The sequence below is a fragment of the Microtus oregoni genome, unplaced genomic scaffold, assembly GCF_018167655.1.
Source record: "Microtus oregoni isolate MIOR12 unplaced genomic scaffold, Mior012 000034F_ref0000314, whole genome shotgun sequence".
In the NCBI taxonomy this organism is placed as follows: domain Eukaryota; kingdom Metazoa; phylum Chordata; class Mammalia; order Rodentia; family Cricetidae; genus Microtus; species Microtus oregoni.
The window spans coordinates 21,143,625-21,164,339 of record NW_024543093.1 but is presented as its reverse complement, the minus strand read 5'-3'; positions in this window follow the sequence as shown (position 1 = coordinate 21,164,339).

Genomic DNA, 20,715 nt, shown 5'->3' with positions numbered 1-20,715 from the left:
CTCTTGTTTTTAATGCTTTGGCATGATGGTTCACGAAATCTTTATTTACTTCAGTGGATTAGTCATTTGTACTTTGACTACATATAGTTTGTAGTTCAATATCTAATATCATTTTTATATTATCAAAACATTACTATTGTTGTTTTGTCACATTGAGCAAAAAGTAGCAGAAAAGCAATGCTATTTTTCAATACCAATGTTTTGTGATCAGTTTGGAAATGTCAGCAATTTGTCAGTTATTTATTATAGTGCGACTAATAAGGCAATATTTCACCATGTATTAATCACTCATTAATATGTGGGTAATTTCTGGAAGACTGATTCGTACTCAGTTGTTCAACTCAAAGTGGCAATGTTAGGAATCTAACATGGTTCTTCCTGAATTCAAGTTGTCACTCTGCTTTGATGAACTCAGCATTTGTAGTGATAAAGAAAACATATTAAAACAAAAATACTTTCTGGTCATTCAGTTCTCCTGATTTCTATAATTTGATCAACTTTGTACTGTCTGAACTGGAAAGGAGATAAAATACTCAGTTCTTTGATTCTCTCAGCTAAATTGCTCACTTCATTGGTGTGGTTTTGTGAGTTCCATTTTGATGATTCAATTTACTTTTGGGCTGCAGTTTTATTCTGCCTCCTGGGAAAAAAATGTAATATGTCTAGGAATTTTCTCAGCCACTTACAAAACACAGCCATTATTCAAATTAGTCTACATAAACTGACTTACACTGAAAACAAAGGCAAAGAGATTTTTTTCCGGATCAGAAATTCCCAAAGATTTTACAGCTAACTGTGCACCTCTGCTTATTTTACGTTTGCTGTTGTCAAACGTGCCTGGGGAAAATATGTTAGCTTTTGTGCCAATATCATGTTGGTTTTTATTACTATAGCTCTGTAATATAACTTGAAATTGTGGTGGTGATAGCTCTTGCAGTTTTTTTTTTATTATTCAGGATTATTTGTTATTGTGGATTTATTATGTTTCCAAATGAATGTAAAAATTAACTTTTCAAGATCTGTGAAGAATTTTGTTAGAATTTTTATGTGGATTCCTTGAATCTGTAGATTGCTTTGTTTTTGGTTTTTCGAGACAGGGTTTCTCTGTGGTTTTGGAGCCTGTCCTGGAACTAGCTCTTGTAGACCAGGCTGGTCTCGAACTCACAGAGATCCGCCTGCCTCTGCCTCCCGAGTGCTGGGATTAAAGGCATGCGCCACCACCGCCCGACTCCTGTAGATTGTTTTTTGTAAATGTCCATTTTTACTATATTAATTCTACCAATGCATCAGCATGGTAGACCTTCCCATGTTCTAATAAGTTCTTCAAGCTCTCCAATTTTTTAACGCTTTCAATCATACAAGTCACCAATCTTTTTGTTAAAGTTACCCAATGATAATTTATATTATTTGAGGGCTATTGTGAAAGGTGTTGTTTTCCCGATTTCTTTTGCAGTCTGTCATTTGTATTTAGGAGGACTACTGACTTTTTGTAAGTTAATTTTATAACCAACTATTTGCTGAAGTTGTGTATCTGCTGTGGGTGTTTCCTGGTGGAATTGTCCGATCATTTACGTATATTATCATATCATCTGTCAATAAAGGTACTCAGACTTTTTCTTTCCAATTTGCTTCCCCTTGAACTGCTTAAGTTGTATTATTGCTATAGATAACATTTCAAATATTATGTTGAATAAATATTAAGAGAGTGGATAACCTTGCTTTGTTCCTGATTTTAGAGGAATTGACTTGAGTTTCTCCCCATTTAAGTTGATGTTGGCTTTTAGCTTACTTTATTCCTTTATTATATATGGTGTGTCCTTTATTATATATCGTGTATCCCTTGTATCCCTAATCTCTCCAGGAATTTTATCATGAAGGTTTATTTTTTTAATATATTATCAAAGGCCTTTAACAGAGTCAGGTTAAGAACAATTATTTTGAAAATAATGGTACAGAAAACAATAAATTTTCACCTTGGCTCTAGGTGAAAATAGAGAATAAGACATTGGTTTTGCCCACTTTATAGTGAATCAAGAGAAGAGATGATTCATTAACTGAAACAAAATATTAGTAGTAATTCTGCTCAAAAAGTGTATTGTGAAAACCTTCCTTGTTTCCCATTCTCAGGCCCTGAGCAGTTTGAATGTATTTGGCCCCATTTATTCATAGGGAGTGACACTATTAGGAGGTGTGGCCCTTTTGGAAGAAGTATGACCTTGTTGGAGGAGGCTGGATGACAGTCTTTAATCCAGACCTTGAGACTGGAGGGCAGACCTTTAATCTGGCCCACACCTTCTTTTGGAAGTGTGTCACTGTGGGGGTGCATGTTGAGGTCTTTTTCTCAAGCTTCACTCAGCGTGACAGTCGATTGATTTTATGTTGCCCACAAGATGTGATTAATCTAATGATATCCCAGTGCCACTTCTGCTTGCCTACAGCCATGTTCCCTGCCATGATAACAATGGGCTGAACCTCTGAAACTGTAAGTAAGCCCTCTCAATTAAATGTTTTCTTTATAAGAGTTGCCATGGTTATGGTGTCTCGTCACAGCAATAAAAATCAAAACTAAGACAGACTCCTTTAGATAACTGCGGACAGGGCAACTGCAGAAAAGAGAGAAAAGTGAGAGAAATGTTAGTGACTTTCCTAAAATGTGAGGCTGCAACAGAAACCTGAGTGAAGTAAGCATCTCTCTTTCCAAGAAGGTGGATTCCACAGTCATTATTAAAGGTATTCTTTATATTTTGAGACATCTCAACACATTTAGCAGTGTAATCATGGCACAAGAATAATTGGCATCTTGCTCAGTTACTAAGCCTTGGCCTGTTCAAGACATTCTTTTGTTAACCCCACAAATATTTATAAGTATGGTCTATTAATGAGTAACAAAATACTGAAATATACAAAAAAGAAAAAAGTCTAAGTTATTAAAACATTTTAAATGCCAAAAAAATACTAAAGTATAGAGTTAGAGCAGCATGCAGATAGAAAGGGGATAAGTGACTTGGCTTTTTAAATCATTGAACCAGTTATTTATAAATATTTTGAAGGCTTTAAATAGATTCAAGTTGCAAAAATGTTTCATGCAGAATTCAACATTTTAAATATGGTATTTCTTTTCAAACATGATAGAATAAAGTTTTTGTTTGCTTTTTCATGTTATGTATGAGTAGATATGAATACATTATTCTCTCTAAATTACTAGCCTCCGAATACCAACTTCTCATATCATTTTTCATTGTGTTATGTTACACTTGACACCAGAAGTCAGGGCTCTGCACATTCATTGGTCTATTTAATGAAGAAAAGAAACACACAGAAATGTATTCCCCCTTTTTCTACTCTTCATTCACAATTAAACTGTACTCTTCTCCAAAATCTTGATGAAGAGCATCTCTTAAGACATGGTGACACAGATCTTATCAGGTGGGATAGCTCTGAATCACAGGTTTAAATAAATAACTTTAGTCTTAGAAAATATGATGACGATCAACATACAATCTGGCACACGTGATCCATTGTTGGCTTTATCAAGCTGTATAGTTAGTCATAATCATAGTAATGGAGCTTCTAATTATCTTGCTGTATACTGTACATTGTACACTGAAGGATGTTGCATACCCTTCTACTGTTTCCATCTTTAGTTTTGCAAATTGATGGTGGTGGGCAAATCATGGAAGGGACAATGCAAACTACTAAACCCTGCACACCCTTTCATTCCTCCCAGGAGACGTGCTACTGGTCTCATTTAGAAGCCTGAGTCTGAGGGCATTTAGGGAGTCGTAATCAGCAATAAAATGAAGAATTTAAAGCTTTTTTCTTCCTTTTTTGCTTTTATGTTTATAAATTTACCTACAAGAAAGGATTTTGTAATTTGACTTGTGAATAGTATTAAAAACACGAACTTTCAGAGACTAATTTGGAGTTATTCAACCCCCATTATCACTTATGAAATATGCTTAGAAAACTCAGAAAAATGATTTGAATTCATTTTTCTCAAATATTCAATTTAACGATATTGGTTTTCAGTCTATGCTTTACTATTAATCTGGTCTTATCCTTTCTCCTTTCAAATTTTAGTTATAGGTTTTTTCACTATGGAATGGTGATGGGCTTAGGGTGAAAGGCCTGGCTCCTGGATTTTTCAGGAACAGCATATAATCTTATGTTTGCTGAAAACAGCCCTGTTTACTCATGTTCCTTCAGGGGAAAGGTACCTTTGAAAGAAGTAGCTTTTACAAGGAAAACAGATAGCAAAGAGATTTTAGGTGCCCAAAATAGGTAGTTGGAGTAGAGATAACTTTTCTTACCTTTTACTTGAAAAAGTTGTAATTATATTTAACTGTTTTATGTTCTAATGGTTTAAGAAATCTCCAACCACAAGTATTCAAAATTCTAGTATTTCTTCTCTCATTTATTTTTACTGATATTTTACACTTTTAAATAAAAAATACAAAATTTGGAAAAATAGAATTAATTATTATGTAATGAGTATTGTTACTGATATAATCATGATTAACTGTTGAGTTGGTTATCAGTGTTGATAGTAACACTGATCTCTACGAAAACATACTTTTAGTCAAAATTATCACTTGAGGGCTAGAAGGTTGATACCGGAGCCAGGTTGGCTACATTTGAGTTTGTGACTTTAGGCAAACAATTTAATCTCTTAAACTCCAATTTCATCCTTCATTAAATGAGATTAATGATAATACATTCTATCTAGCATCTCTTTGAGGAACAAGGAAGTTAATAAAAGTTAGTGCATTAATGTACAGAGTCTGCCACAACACAAGTATCCTGTTAATGTCAATTACTGAAGTCACGTACCATCTAACCTTGATTTAATTAACAAGGGCCAGCACATATGACAACAGGCAATAATGCTATTTGAATATATCAAGTTAAATTAAACATAGACAGCCTAATTTGTATAAGTCGCATCTACTGTATTCAATCAAGGTTTTTTAACAGTGCAGTTCTCGAAACATATTGTTAAAGCAACACACATAAGTCGGGCGGTGGTGGCGCACGCCTTTAATCCCAGCACTTGGGAGGCAGAGTCAGGTGGATCTTTGTGAGTTCGAGACCAGCCTGGTCTACAAGAGCTAGTTCCAGGACAGGCTCCAAAACCACAGAGAAACCCTGTCTCGAAAAACAAAAACAAAAACAAAACAAAACAAAACAAAAAAAAGCAACACACATATATTGGGAATTAATAAAAATAAATAAAAAAGGCTTTCTAAAATATAATAAAACTGTGAGGTAGATATGGATGCTCACTTTCACGGAGGAGGAAAAATCAGTTTATAAAGTTTGTATGTAGTAACATATAATAAAAATATGATTTAGTGTATTGCCATATAATTGCCACCTCTGATAAGAAATGTCAATCCAAAATTTACTCATTCATTTATGTGTGTGTATTTTAGTATATATTTACCACTATAAAAATACAAAGGGAATAACAGAGACAATGACACAAAAGAACATTGAAGAGAGGTGTAAGTTTACTGGAAAAAATACCTGGATGGAGATAGAGCTTACAACTCAATTAACTTGAGTTAGGACTTCTATTATAGATGAAATAGAATTCTCTGTGATCTGGAAATTAGTACCCACAAAGCCATGTGAGAGGTTTTATGATGAGTTTTCTTTGGGTTTTTATCGGGTTTGTGTAACTAGTGACCCGTGCTGCTAAAGAAGACATGTTCATTACTAAGCAACAATGCTCATGACAGACATCTAATAAATATTTACAAAGCAGATCCAGTAGTGTGTTTGAAACATATTAAGACAGTCAGAAAGTCTACTGTATAGGAAGATACCTGGAAGGTTAGAGGTGAGTTGGACAATGCAAATCTGTTAGGGTTTTTCAGAGAACAAGACTTTGCACAAACTATCTACCTGCATACAAACCATCTGCCTGGCATATACAATAAGTTCTTAGGTCTGGTTCCCTGAAAATATTTCAGCCTACCTAAGTGCCCCTAGATTCAATTCATCTCAATAAACTTACTGGCTGGCTCCTTTGCTATTCCTTGGAATAAGTAATTTATCAATCCGTGCTGTATCGTTATACCTCACAGATCAGGCAGTTTCTAGGTAAACACAGGGTGTGCAGCCATCCTTCACCCCTCAAAACAGAGTCAAAGATTGCTTGTAAAATAGAATATCTTAAGGCAAAACCACAGTTTGCACAAAATGGAATTATTTAGAGTAGGACCTATCCTGAGGCCAACATTTTTAAAGTGTGGATGGATTCTTTATTTTAAAGAGAATATAAATCTGAAAAAATTAACTTTATTCTCCAAATTTTGCTCTTATCTTTATCCATTATTATATATAGTCATTTTCCCTAAAATTTTCCTTTCTTTTTTGGTGAGATAAATTTCAGTAAATTGCTTATAAGTTGTACAGAGACTGTTTTTGTTTTCATATGTTGTATATCTGAGAATATATTTGTAGGACCCTTTGCAATTTGTCCAGAAATAGAAATATGCTTATTTCAGATGATTGAGGGTTCCCAAACTGGAAATCTACTAGACTAAAAACATTCAGAGTGGTATGATCACAGGCTAAGTGGCTTCAGATAGGCACTATTTTTTAAGTAATGTTTAGACTTAACTCTTTAAATTAAATTTTTTGAATTTTCTCTTTTTCCCTTCTCTCCTTTTCTTTTATCTCACTCTGTGTCCATTTTCCCTTGGTTTCAACCTGTTTTCCTGTCTAAGCCAGTGCTTTAAATTTTCATTGGGTTAAAACTTAACGCAAATTTATCTTAATCTTTTATCAACTAACATCCTTAAATCCTAGGGAAATGTTTGGATTATTTTATTAAACTTTTTCATGTGTGAGTTTATTTCTTATTTTTCTACTTTAAAATTTGTTTTGAGAATTTTATAGGTAAGTAGATTTTATATATACACATAGTTTGGTATTACTCTGCCAAGATAAAAGACAGAAAATGTTTTTCCTCAGCAGCCAAAAAGTGCTGGTTGTGCCTTTGAGTTGTTGGTTCAGAGGGTGTTCAAGAGGCATCTGTCCCCAGAAACACAGATTATTGTCAGTCTGAGTTTCTCAGATGTTGAGATTGATGAAATCAATCTATAATTTTTGATAATTTTTAAGTTTTCTGTCATTATATTTGCTTTATCTTCTGGGAATTTTTTTTTAAATTGATTTTTATTGAGCTCTACATTTTTCTCTGCTCCCCTCCCTGCCTCTCCAATCCCCTTCAACCCTCCCCCCAAAGTCTCCATGCTACCAATTTGCTCAGAAGATCTTGTCTTTTTTTTTTTTACTTCCCATGTAGATTAGATTAATGTATGTCTCTCTTAGTGTCCTCATTGTTGACTAAGTTCTCTGGGATTGTGATTTGTAGGCTTGTTTTCTTTGCTTTGTGTTTAAAAACCCTTATGAGTGAGTACATGTGATGATTGTCTTTCTGTGTCTGGGTTACCTCACTCAAAATGATGTTTTCTAGCTCTATCCATTTTCCTGCAAAATTCAAGATGTTATTTTTTTTCTACTGTGTAGTACTCCATTGTGTAAATGTACCACATTTCTTTATCCATTCTTTGGTTGAGGGACATTTAGCTTGTTTACAGGTTCTGGCTGTGACAAACAATGCTGCTATGAACATAGTTGAGCTCCTTGTGGCATGATTGCGCATTCTTTGGATATATACTCAAAAGTGGTATTACTGGGTCTTAAGGAAGGTTATTTCCTAATTTCCTGAGAAATCACCACACTGACATCCAAAGGGGCTATACCAGTTTACATTCCCACCAGCAACACAGAAGTGTTCCCTTTGCCCCACAACCTTTCCAGCATAAGTTGTCTTCACTGTTTTTGATCTTGACCATCCTTACAGGGATAAGATGGAATCTCAGAGTTATTTTGATTTGCATTTCTCTGATGACTAAGGATGTTGAACATTTTCTAATACTAATACTCCTCAGACTATTCCACACAATAGAAACAGAGGAACATTGCCAAACTCATTTTATGAGGCTACAATTACCCTGATACCCAAGCCACAGAAAGACATTACTCAGAAAGAGAATTACAGACCAATCTCACTCATAAACATTGATGCAAAAATACTAAATACAATTCTGACAAATAAAATCCAAGAACATCAGAACCATCATCCATCATGATCAAGTCAACTTCATCCCAGATATGCAGGGATGGTTCAACATACAAAAATCCGTCAACATAATCTACCATATAAGCAAGCTGAAAAATAAAAACCATATGATCATCTCATTAGATGCTGAAAAAGCTTTTAACAAAATACAACATCCCTTCATGATAAAGGTCTTGGAGAGAGCAGAGATACAAGGAACATACCTAAATATATATATTATACAGCAAGCCAACAGACAACATCACAATAAATGGAGAGAAACTCTCAGCAATTCCACTGAAATCAGGAACAAGAGAAGGTTGTCAACTCTCTTCATAATCTATTCAGTATAGTTGTTGAGGATCTAACTAGAGCAATAAGACACCAAAAGGAGATCAAGGGGATAAAAATCAGAAAAGAAGTCAAACCTTCACTGTTTGCTGAAGTTACAATAATTTATATAAGCACTCCCAAAAATTCTACCAAGTTACTTTTACAACTCATAAACACTTTTAGTAATATAGCAGGATAGAAGATTAACTAAAAAAAATATCAGTAGCCCTCCTGTACATAGAAGATAAAAGGGCTGGGAAAGAAATCAGAGAAACAACACCCTTCACAATAGTCACAAATAACATAAAATACTCAGAGTAACTCTAGCCAAATAAGTGGAAGACTTGTATGATAAGAACATTAAATCTTTAAAGATAGAAATTGAAGAGGACACTAGAAAGTGGAAAGATCTCCAATGCTCTTGGGTAGGTAGAATTAACATAATAGAAATGGTGATCTTACCAAAAGCAATCTACAGATTCAATGCAACACCCATCAAAATTCAAGCCAATTTTCTTCACAGACCTAAAAAGAAGGGTACTCAACTTCACATGGAAAAGCAAAAACACCCAGGATAGCCAAAACGATCCTGTACCATAAAAAAACCTTTGGATGCATCACAATCCCTGACTTCAAATCTATTACAAAGCTACAGTACTGAAAACAGCCTGGTATTGGCATAAAAAAGACAGGAAGATGAATGGACTGAATTGAAGACCTGGATATTAATCCACACACCTTCAAATACCCGATTTTTGACAAAAAAAAGCAAAAAAATTATCAAATGGAAAAAAGAAAGCATATTGAACAAATGGTACTGGGATAACTGGATATCAACATGTAGAAGAATGAAAATAGACCCATATCTATCACCATGCACAAAACTCAAGTCCAAATGGATCAAAGCCCTCAATATAAAGCCAGCCACACTGAACCTTATAGAAGAGAAGGTGGGAAATAGCCTGTAATACATGGGCACAAGAGACCACTTCCTACAAATAACCTCAGTAGCACAGACAATAAAAGTAACAATGAATAAATGGGACCTCCTGAAACTGAGAAGCTTCTGTAATCAAAGGACACAGTCATTAAGACAAAAAGGCAGCCTACTGAATGGGGGATGATCTTCACCAACCCCACATCAGACAAAGGTCTGATCTCTAAAATATATAAAAAACTCATGAAACTAGACATTAAAATTCTAATTAACCCAATTAATAAATGGGGTACCAAACTGAACAGAGAATTCTCAACAGAAGTTCAAATGGCCAAAAGACACTTAGTGATCAGGGAAATGCAAATCAAAACAACTCTGAGATACCATCCTACACCTGTCAGAATGGCTAAAATCAAAAACACCTGATGGAGGAAGGTCATTGGATAAGTCATAAAGAAACTGCTTGGCCTCATAGGTTAAAACATAGGTGGGAGAAGTAAACAGAACAGAATGCTGGGAGGAAGAGGAAATGAGCTCAGAGATGCCATGCTCCCCTCTCCCAGGTAGACATGATAGTTCTGCTCTCTGAGGCAGATGCATGAAGCTCAGACCCAGGATGGACGTAGGCTAGAATCTTTCCCAGTAAGACTGATGCTACACAGATTATTAGAGATGGGTTGATCGGAATATGAGAATTAGCCTGTAAGGGCTAGAGTTAATGGGCCAAGCAGTGTTTAAAAGAATACAGTGTCTGTGTAATTATTTCGAGACATAAGCTAGCAGGCGGCTGGGGTGCTGGGGATGCAGCCCCGCCGCTCCAATTACAACAAACACCAATGATAGCCTATGCTGGAGAGGATGTGGAGTAAGGGGAACACTCATTCATTGCTGGTGGGAATGCAAACTTGTGAAATTTCCACACTTTGGAAATCAGTGTGGCAGTTTCTCAGGAAATTGGGAATCAACCTACCTTAGGATCTAGCAATAGCACTCTTGGGAATATACCAAAGAGATGTTCAATCATACTACAAAAGCATTTGTTCAACTATGTTCATAGCAGCATTATTTTTAATAGCCAGAACCTGGAAACAACCTTGATGCCCCTCATTGGAAGAATGGACAAAGAAAGTGTGGAATATATACACAATAGAGTACTACTCAGCGGTAAAAAACAATGACACCTTGAATTTTGCATGTAAATGGATAGAAATAGAAAACACTACCCTGAATGAGATAACCCAGACCCAGAAAAATAAATATGGTATGTACTCACTCATTTGTCGATTCTAGCCATAAACAAAGGACATTGAGCCTATACTTCACAAGCCTAGAGAAGCCAAATATCAAGGTGAACCCAAAGAAAAACATATATAGATCCTCCTGGAAATTGGAAACAAACAAGATTGCTGGGCAAAAGTTGGGAGTATGGGGGTAGGGGTAAGGATGGGGGAAGGGAAGAGGGGGAGAAAGAAGGGAGAAGGAAACACTGGAGGAGCTTGGGGGAGTGGGAGGGTGGAGATGGAGGAACAGCAGCTATAGGAGCAAGGAAGAAGATATCTACATTAAGGGAGCCATTTTAGGGTTGGCAAGAGACTTGGCTCTAGCAGGGATCCCAGGTGTCCACGGGGATGTCCCCAGCTAGGTCCTTGGGCAATAGAGGAGAGGGTGCCTGATCTGGCCTTGCCCCAATATCATACTGATGAGTATCTCGACTATCACCATAGAATCTTCATCCGGTGATGGATGGAGATAGAGACAGAGACCCTCATTAGAGCAATGGACTGAGCTCCCAAGGTCCAGTTGAAGAGCAGAAGGAAGGAGAAGATGAGAAAGGAAGTCAGGACCGTGAGGGGTGCATCCACCCACTGAGACAGTGTGCCTTACCTAATGGGAGCTCAACAAATCCAGCTGGACCAGGTCTGAATGAGAATGTGATCAAATCGGACTTGGAATGTGGCTGTCAATGGGGGCTGACGGAGAAGCCATTGATAATAGCACTGGGACTTGTTTCTACTGCATGTGCTGGATTTTTGGGACCCTAGTCCATTTGGATGCACATCTTCCTAGGCCTGGATTGAGGGGGGAGGGCCTTGGACTTCCTATAGGGCAGGGTATCCTGCCCTCTCTTAAGGAGGGAGGGAGTGGGAAGAGGGTGAGTGGGGGAGAGGGAGAGGAATGGGAGGAGGGGAGGATGTATAAATTTTTGAATGAAAAAAAAAGAAAGTAGAGTACAATAAAATATAATCACTGAGACCTGAGTAATTGTAAAATACAACAAAATACATAAAAACAAAGCAATGTTTCATTTTAAGTACCTAAATTTTTTTCTCACGGGCTTGCGTCTCTACAAATACTGTCCTCTCCCTTATGTAGGAAAACAATTTTACAATATATTTTTATGGTCATAACACACAAAAAAATAAGTCTTTCTTCTAGTTAATGCTTAGAATTAGGTTTGAATTTTTTTCTTTCAGATTATTAACTTGTTTTTATAATGTTGCATGAAGTTTTAAGATTGTGGTTCTGAGGAAAAATACTCCAGCTTTCTTAATGTGTGCACTAGAGCATTTCTGGGCACTATCAAGTGCACTCCTGCTGGAGGAGGACATTTATTTTACCACCCACTCGACAAAAAGATGAAAAAATATTACAAAGCACACATTTAATGTGCGAGAGTTATGTGGCAGAGTTCTCAGTAACCAAGCTCAGGTAGAAAGTCTTTTCTGGTCCTTGCCCTTTCCTGTTAACTCTTTCTGCATTGTGACTGTTCACCACGTCCTTCTGCCCTGATGATCAGCTAGCTCACCACAGACCCAGAACCAATGGAACTGCTCTGAAATTGTAGGCATACACTATTCATTTCTCTCTTCAGCTACCATGTCAGATATTTTGTCACGGAAACAGAATTCTGTTCCAGTTAGTTAACTCCTGCACCAGTTTTTTTTTTTTTTTTGATCTTGTATGTGAGCCAGGAATGTTGAAGCAGACAAAATGACCTTGAAATTTCTACATTTGCTAAAGTGAGATTGTTTTGAGGTATCACTGGTGTTACAACAATTAAATATGATAGACCTATCGTGTACCTACTATTGATCACAACTGCCTTCTTTGGAAAATGACATCTGAAAAGTTGTATACCGGCAACATTTTTGTATGAATATTAAATCAGAAAGAGGGCTTTAGCCTGAGGAAATAACTTTTTCGAAGCTAGGGAAGCCTGTCACCCATGAAATTCCACCTATTTCGAGAGAAAATCCCTTTTGCTTCCCAGATGCATTCTCTTTTTCACTTCGCCATTCTTCTCTCACCACAAGGTTCAACAGTTACTTTTACTGTTAAGTTTTAGTTCTAGAAGATGCACTCACTTTCTGTAGATCCAGCTACAATTTGGATCATTCCAGATACACAGTGTCTTGAGGGCCATAGACACCCTTCTTTTACTATATGCTGTTTTAATTAAGCCATTTTTCAGGACCCATTTCCCTGTTGGTATAGCCTGAAAAGATCTACAGGAGTCTCTGTTTTCAGAAATCCTCAGCCATTCAGCCAGAGCCTGCATGGGCAATCCTTCACAAAATACAGGTTTTGTCAATTTGAATCTTATTTAATATGAATAATATGTAAGCTTAAAACCATGAACATTAGTTTTGTTGCAGGCAGGAAATTTGTTGTTAGATATTACTTTGTCTTTGTTAGAGTACTTTTGTTGTGAAAAGACATCTTGACCACGGCAACTCCTATGAAGAAAACATCTAATTGGAGTGGCTCACTTACAGTTTCAGAGGTTCAATCCATGTTCATAATTAGTTCAGAATTCATCATCATGATGGGGAGCATGGTGGCATGCAGGTAGACATGGTTTTGGCTGCATCTCGACCAGAATGCAGCAGGAAGTCTATTGACTGTCACACTGAGTGAAGCTTCAGAAAAAGACAGAAAAAAAAAAACAAAAAACAAAAACTTCTTGATGATTAAAAAGTTATAAGTAAAAAAAAAATAATTAAAAAAAAGTTACGAGTAACCTTTCGTTAGACTTTTCCACCCAATTTTCTGAGTTTTTACTAAAAAAGTAGACTGTGATTACTCTATTGTGCTGCTGCTTCTGGAACTGGCAGGTCACAGGGCCCCCATGGACTCTACTTAAGTAGTAACTGGCTAAGACTTCCCCACCTTTGAACACTGGCCAATGCTTCCCAGGTTAAAAATTATTTACAGCTTTCAGGGAATGCAGAGGCCCTTCAGCCTCTCAGCTGAGGGGAAGAAATGTGTGGGAAGCTATCTGTTTACTGTTGTGCAACTTGTCTTCCCTGCTTCAGGCAGATCCCCCTCATCCAGTTTTCAAAAGAACCTAGTGCAATCAACTTTACAATTATTAGTCTTTGACATAAATTGGGAAAGAATTCTTCTCCGCTGTTCGTCTGGGATTCGGATTCCTCTCAAGTCCACTGTCTCCCCCATGCATTAAGTGTTCCGGTTGATGCTAATGTCCCCTCCCAGTTTTTTGTCCCCATGATTCATATTTTTAAAACAAAATTGTAATTTTTGCACCCACAGAAATAGAAGCCAATTTATAATGTACAACATGGCTCATGACTTTACAAAATAATTCTAGTGTAATTCCTGAAGTTTGGAAGTGATTTTTTTTGTTGTTGATCCTTGGAGGTGTTTGTTACATTTTTATCTTGCTCACCATGCTGTCGCAAGGAAACACACCATCTGCAGCATGAAGTCTAATATCACAAAACTGTATGTTGATAGAATCAAGTTATTTATGAACTGTGACTTCCACAGGGAAGGGTTAGTTTGTAAGATGTTCTGGAATTATTTAGATGTTTTTCTTCTGCTTAATGTCAGTTGTTTTTGAGAAATATGTAGCTTAGCTCTCACTCCAAAATGTTTTGTTGGATATGTTTCAAGGAATAGATAGCAGTGATGTGATTAATAATGTGGCTCAAAGGATGAATCTTGCTTGAAGTCTAGAGAGATGGAACTCTGAAAATTGTTTCAGGTTTTTCTTTTACTTGAAGGGGAAAAAAGTATTGCTATGGAAGAATTCCTCTTACTTTTACATTTTTTATGGCTATTTAAATAGAATACATATCTCAATAGAAGAAGTAGAAACTATCTATTTTTATTAATATGTGTGTTTTGGATAATCCAACAAAAGTCAGTGCTAAGAACATTGCATGTACATTCCAGTACTGTTATTAGGTTTAGAGAAAGTAAAGCATACAAGCCTCTAGTAGTGTTTGATACATGGTGAAAAAGGAAATATATGCTGTTCTAATTTCTTTCTGGTTGATGCACAAAGTTTGTAATATTAGGGTAGAAAAAAATCTGTGGGAAAGACTTTTTTTAAAGAAAAAAAAATGTTGCTTGTAGCTTGTCTTTGGAATTGTCTTTCACCCAGATAGTAACCAACCTAATAATGTGCTATGAGACCATTTACAAATATGTACTCATTCTGATTACACATTGTATACTCAGTCTGTTTAAAATTAACTGGCCTTTAAGAAAAACATTGTGTTCAATCTTACAATATCTTTGACCTCCAATGTAATTAACCTACAAGCTCAGCAGAATGTAAGCTTTGATGTATCATGTTCCCCGTCTTTCCTTTGTGACCCATCCATACTCCTGACTCAGAAGAATGTATGTGTGTGCAAAAGATAGAGTGAATAGACATAAGTCTATGCACTATTCACTAAACACATCGACGTATTGAAAACTATGTTCCTTACAAGAAAAAATTTTAAGAGAAACACATGGATAACACCTAACTGTGGCTTTGTGTATTCTTCTGAATAAAGAGAATCAGAAAACAATTTCCTCCCTTGTGTGCTTCCTATAAAAGATTGATTAAGAAAATAACATTTTCATTCCCTTCCTATATTGTATTTACCATGCTGTTTAATAAACAGAACAATGTTTTTTGGAAGGAACAGACCAAAAGAGATCAACACTGTCCTGAATAAATCAGATCCACTCTTGGATAAATATGAATACCAACGGTCAATTTCTTTTCTTTTGTATCATGTAAAGGTTAAAATAAATCTATTTTGTTGGCTCTCTGGGCTCAAGCATTTTATAGTCATCTTTCTGGACCTCAGTCTTTAGTCTTCATGGTAAAGTATAGCATCTTGCAACCTCACAACAGATCACACAGGAGTAGTGAGGAGAAGACATGGGGAAAACCTCTGAATTAGTTAGGGTCATAAACACTAAAGGCCTTCTAAATTTTTGTTTCACACCAAAGAAATAGCAAAACAAAATGTACTAATTATTTATAGTTACTATTCCTAAATTTTGATCTTTACAAGAAATTACTTTCTCCATCAATCTTTCAAAGAAGAAAATGATTTGGGGTGTATTCTTTTTCTATTACTTCCAGTAGACCGTGATTTTTGTTGCTGGTGTTCTGTTTTAATCAGGGCATAAATCAATGGTCAAAGACAACTGGTGAATATTACTAGAGCTTCTTTAACTTACAACTCTTTTGTGGTATGAGGAAGTGTCTCCTAACAGTCTGTGAATGAAGACTTAGTCTTAGCCAACGAAGTGATGGAAGCTTTAAAAGTGGAGCCTATATTATGTGGTCCTTAAGCATCAAAGACACCATAAAGAATGCATAGGACCCAGTTTTTTTTTTGCTTCCTCTAGTCTATATTCTGGCTCTGTAATAAATCTTGCTCTATCATATATTCTTGTCATCATATGCTTCCTTACTACAGACCAAAAGCAAGGGGGTCAATATCATGGAATAGACCCTCAATTGTATTTCTCTTACTGATTATCTCAGGTATTTGTTGCAGTAGCAGAAATCTGACTAACAAAATATTTTGTGTAGCTATTACTTCTGAATTATAAGCTTCATACCTGAATGGAGGTGGGAGGCTCATAAATCTCAGGAAGCTCAGATAGTTCCAAGACTCATGATACCCAAGGTTACAAAAGCAGTGAGCAAGTACTGGGAAACAGAAGTTCGTCTTTGGTGGAGCTGCCCACATATAGAGCCTGGGGGAGAGGTGTGCAGTAAGTTGAAAATATATGTAAATATCAAAAAGTTGAATTGCAGATAGGCTTGATAGCACAGGCCTGTAATCACACTGCATAGAAATCTGAGGTCAGAAAGTAAGTTTAAGGCTATTTTAGTGACATTGTCTTCAGAATACAGAGATGTACAACCCATTGATAGACCACCATTATAGCACACCTTGGGTTTAACACCCCCAAGCAAATATACACATTCTTGGCATAGACTCTTCATGTTCTCAGACTTGTGGAATTATACCCAATGAAAAGGCATGTATTGGAGGAGAAGCAGACCCTGGTCTGTAATTTCATATAAATGAAAACAACATAAAAATTCGCAACACCTTTTACAACTGGCAGTTAATAGGTCATTCTTACTCAGTTTCATCTAGATATCCTAAACACTTGACTTTTACATTCATCGGAACACATTCACCCACAACACCTCTTACTACCCTTAGGTCTTCTTTTCTTCTATTTTACATCTTGCTTGAGACAAATAAAGAATAGGATATCTATGATAGTTCTTTCTTTCAAAGTCTTTTTTTTTTTTCAGGAAAGTTAAAGCCTTAAAGTTCATTTTCATTTCCTCCAAAAGACCCTATTTGTTTGCCAGCCTGCTAACACCCATATTGAGTTCATCAGACTTAGGAGCTTTTGTGGGACTGCAGAAACCTGAGCATAAAGTTTCTTCAATTTTCAGAACGACATTGTTACACTGGTTTAGTATCAGAGCGGGATTCTACTTAACCAATGAATGCATCCACTCATCTGGACATTAAAACATCTATAAAAAGTTGAGGTAATGTGAGAATGTATGCATAGATTAAACATGCCATACCAGTAAGTCATTCTTGTAGTATTGTTTGACACTCACACTTAAATGTTGAGAAGTGCTTGCAAAAATAATCTCCTTAATGTTATAGGATTAACGTTAAGGATTCCTAAGTCTTTGAAAGCCTAAACTCATGTTGAATCATGCCAGGAAACCCAGATCCATGCTTTATTTGAATTAAAAAATGAAAGCGTTTGGTTGATAATTATTATATTTAGAATCTGCAAAAATGCCTACCCAAAGAGAGCAGAAACTAGAGCTGTATGTGTTCTACCTCTCAAGATTTTAGAACGCCCAATGAAACCAACAGAATACTTTGTTTTCTTTTTAAAATGCTTCATTATCTCAGATATATGTTATTGTTAAAGAATCTATGTTGTATGGAAATAATATTGCTGTATGTGGAGATTTCCATAGCTCTTTTGGTTAGTTTTTTGTTCACTTGACACAAGGTATTAGGGATGAAGGAATGAAAACTGAGAGAATAACTCTATCGAATTGGCCTGTAGGCAAGTCTGTGGGACATTTTGTGACAAATGAGCTGACTGTGGATGGCGTCACACCTGGGTAGGTGGTCCTGTGTTTATAAAAGAGCAAAAAGGCAGGCTGAGCACGCCATGGGGATTCAGTTAATAAGCAGCCTTTCTCCGTGGCTTCTGACCCCCAGGTTCCTATTTTGAGTTCCTGCCTTGACTTCCCTCAGTTATGGACTGTGATCAGGATTGTAAGTCAAACTCTTTTCTCTGCATGCTGCTTTTGGCTAAGTGTTTTCTCACAGCAATAGGGAACAAAATAAAACAATTATCATGAGAAGTTAAGAACAAAAGTCCGGGGGTGGGAAGCCTTTTACAAGGAAAGTTTGCTTATGGTTCTCAGTGTCATTACTTTTTCTCAGCTACAAGTTTTCAGGCCCAGAACTGATGAAGAGAAAGAATAGATATGTGAGTGTTTGTGTGTGAGTATTTGTGTTTGTGTGTGTATATATGCGGATTGTGAGCACACTTGTATGTGCACAGAGGCTGGAGGAGAATGTTTGATGTTCTGCTATATCACCCCCCAACACTGTAAGTCACTCACTGAACCTGGAGCTAGACTGGCTGGCAGCCAGCATCCTATCTCTTTCTTACATAGCAATAGTATTACAGGTGCACACAGCCACACCTATCTTAAGTCTGATTTTTTTATATATAGGTAAAAATGTTATAGAGGGTCTGGATTTGGAAGATAAGTTTTTCTTCCTGTTCCTTGCTGTGGTTGTCTGTAAATACACAAAATGGAAGCATTGTGTGTGCTCTACCACTGAGCTGTGATTATACCTTCTACTGTTCCTATGTTTAACTGCATCAACTTCTTGTAGCTTATCAAGCATTCCTTCAACATCTGTAATATTGATATTCTGCCAGCATGGCAAGAGTCTCTACATTCTGTTCTAGCTCCTCACCTCAACAGCGAGACAGAAAAGGGAACGTAAACTTGTAGACTTGTAAAAACCTTCCATGCATCTACTTACTCTCACTCAGTCTTTAGTATGTTAGTATGTTGCTGGCTTAGGTCCATACACTCTTGGTTGTAGATTATGTAAATGTCTCAGCATGCTGTTTAAGCAGAATGTGCAAGTGTATACCTAATGGAGTTTCAAGAGTGAGAGGCTAAGGCTGTCTTTTCTGTTCTCTAAAATTTGCCTTTGAAGGTCTAGTCCTTTATCTTCAAGCACTAAAGAGGCTCAGTGGGGAAGGAGCCTATGATTTTGAAATCTATTTTTTTCCAAGTGTTCTTTTAAATAGGGTCACTTGATGCTATCTTATTTGCTTGGTCCATACAAAGTAAGTCTGAAATATATATAATTACTATTTCACATATATTATAGATGAAGATACTGAGGCTTAGAAAGAACGTCAAGTCCCATCTGAAGCTGTTAAGTACAGTTAGTCAACAAACAACAAGAAATTCGGGACAGTATCCTGTGATATTTTTAGACTTTGAATTCTTGACACATTCTATTATACCGTGGGAGAGCTTGCTAAGCCTTCTTCCCATTGAGGAAACAGAACCTCCCAGAAGAAGTGATCACTATCCTAATAAATATAAATGAATTAGGAAACCAAGTTTGCTATTCATTTATATTCTCATCTGAAGGTGACCCTGAAGATGATGGCTGGACAGTTTCTATTTCTCAGGAATCAGTGGGAACAGGGCAGAACGCATACGCTTCAGGAGACTTTGATGAGAATCTAATTCAGCTCCTTCTTATCACTGCAGAGGAATTATAGACAGAACAGGGGCTCTCCATGGAAAGGCAGCAGCTCAAGGCACACTTTCTATAACTCCACCTGTCACATCTGCCTGAGTTTGTCCATGTGGGCCGTTATCCTTGGTTCAGACATCAAACTCCATCACTTAGGTCATCTTGTGCTAACTTCTTACCACTGTAGAAGTGAATGGTGAGGAATACTGGAAATTTTTTAATTTAGATATTTTCCTGAGTCTGTTTACTCAGAAGTATATTGATATGTGTATTAATTGCTCATAGTTTGCACAGAACATTTATGTCTGATACAATAACACCACCCCCACAGTCCACGTATCATGAAATCAGGGTCATTTGCAGGGCTTTCTCACAAGTGTACTACTCAGAGAGGTTTCTATTCCTAATCACCCTCCTTGTGTTTACTTCTCAGAGTCACAGAGAATGTCGTCATTATCCCGTAATGAAAAAGACACAACAAAGGCCCAGCTTAGAGAGTTAATTATAGCTTTTGACTTCAATTTACTTCTTCATAGAGTTGCCCACTGACTTAAGAATCATCTTACCCCAGTTACCTGCAGTTCATATTTCCTCCTGGTCTTCCTGGTTGTTCTGTATCATGGAATAAAACTGCTTTTATTTTCAAGATTCTCATCACTAAACTTGAGCTGCTACTATAGTCTAGCTTGTAGTCAGTTTTATTACAAGCCTCGAAATAATACAAGCTAAACTGCAACATTCATGTGCTGATATATCTAAACATTCTGTTTGGTTAAACAGAACATCTCAGTTCAATTTCTTATCCTTAAATATTATAGCTTTATCATATAATATAAGGAGGGAGAGTAACATGTGACTCATTAAAAAAAACACAGGGAAAAAAGTGAAGCATTTCTTATTCAGTTCTGACCAAAACAGGATCATATTAGGTAAAAGGAGAGCGGGGGCATGACCAGAGTTTTCTCATGTTACAGTAGTGCTAGAGTCTTTAATGAAAAAATAGGAAGGAATTTAATTATTCTATGTCAAAGTACTTGAGAAGTGAAGGTGGCAGAAGTCTGTAAGTCCTTCAGTGCATGCTTGTTCTTGACATTCTCTTTTCCCAGTTCTTGACATTCTCTCTTCCCCGGCTGGAAAGCTGCTGTAATCAGAGGGACACAGAGAGTGGTACAGAGTAGCTTTTAGACAACCGATGACTG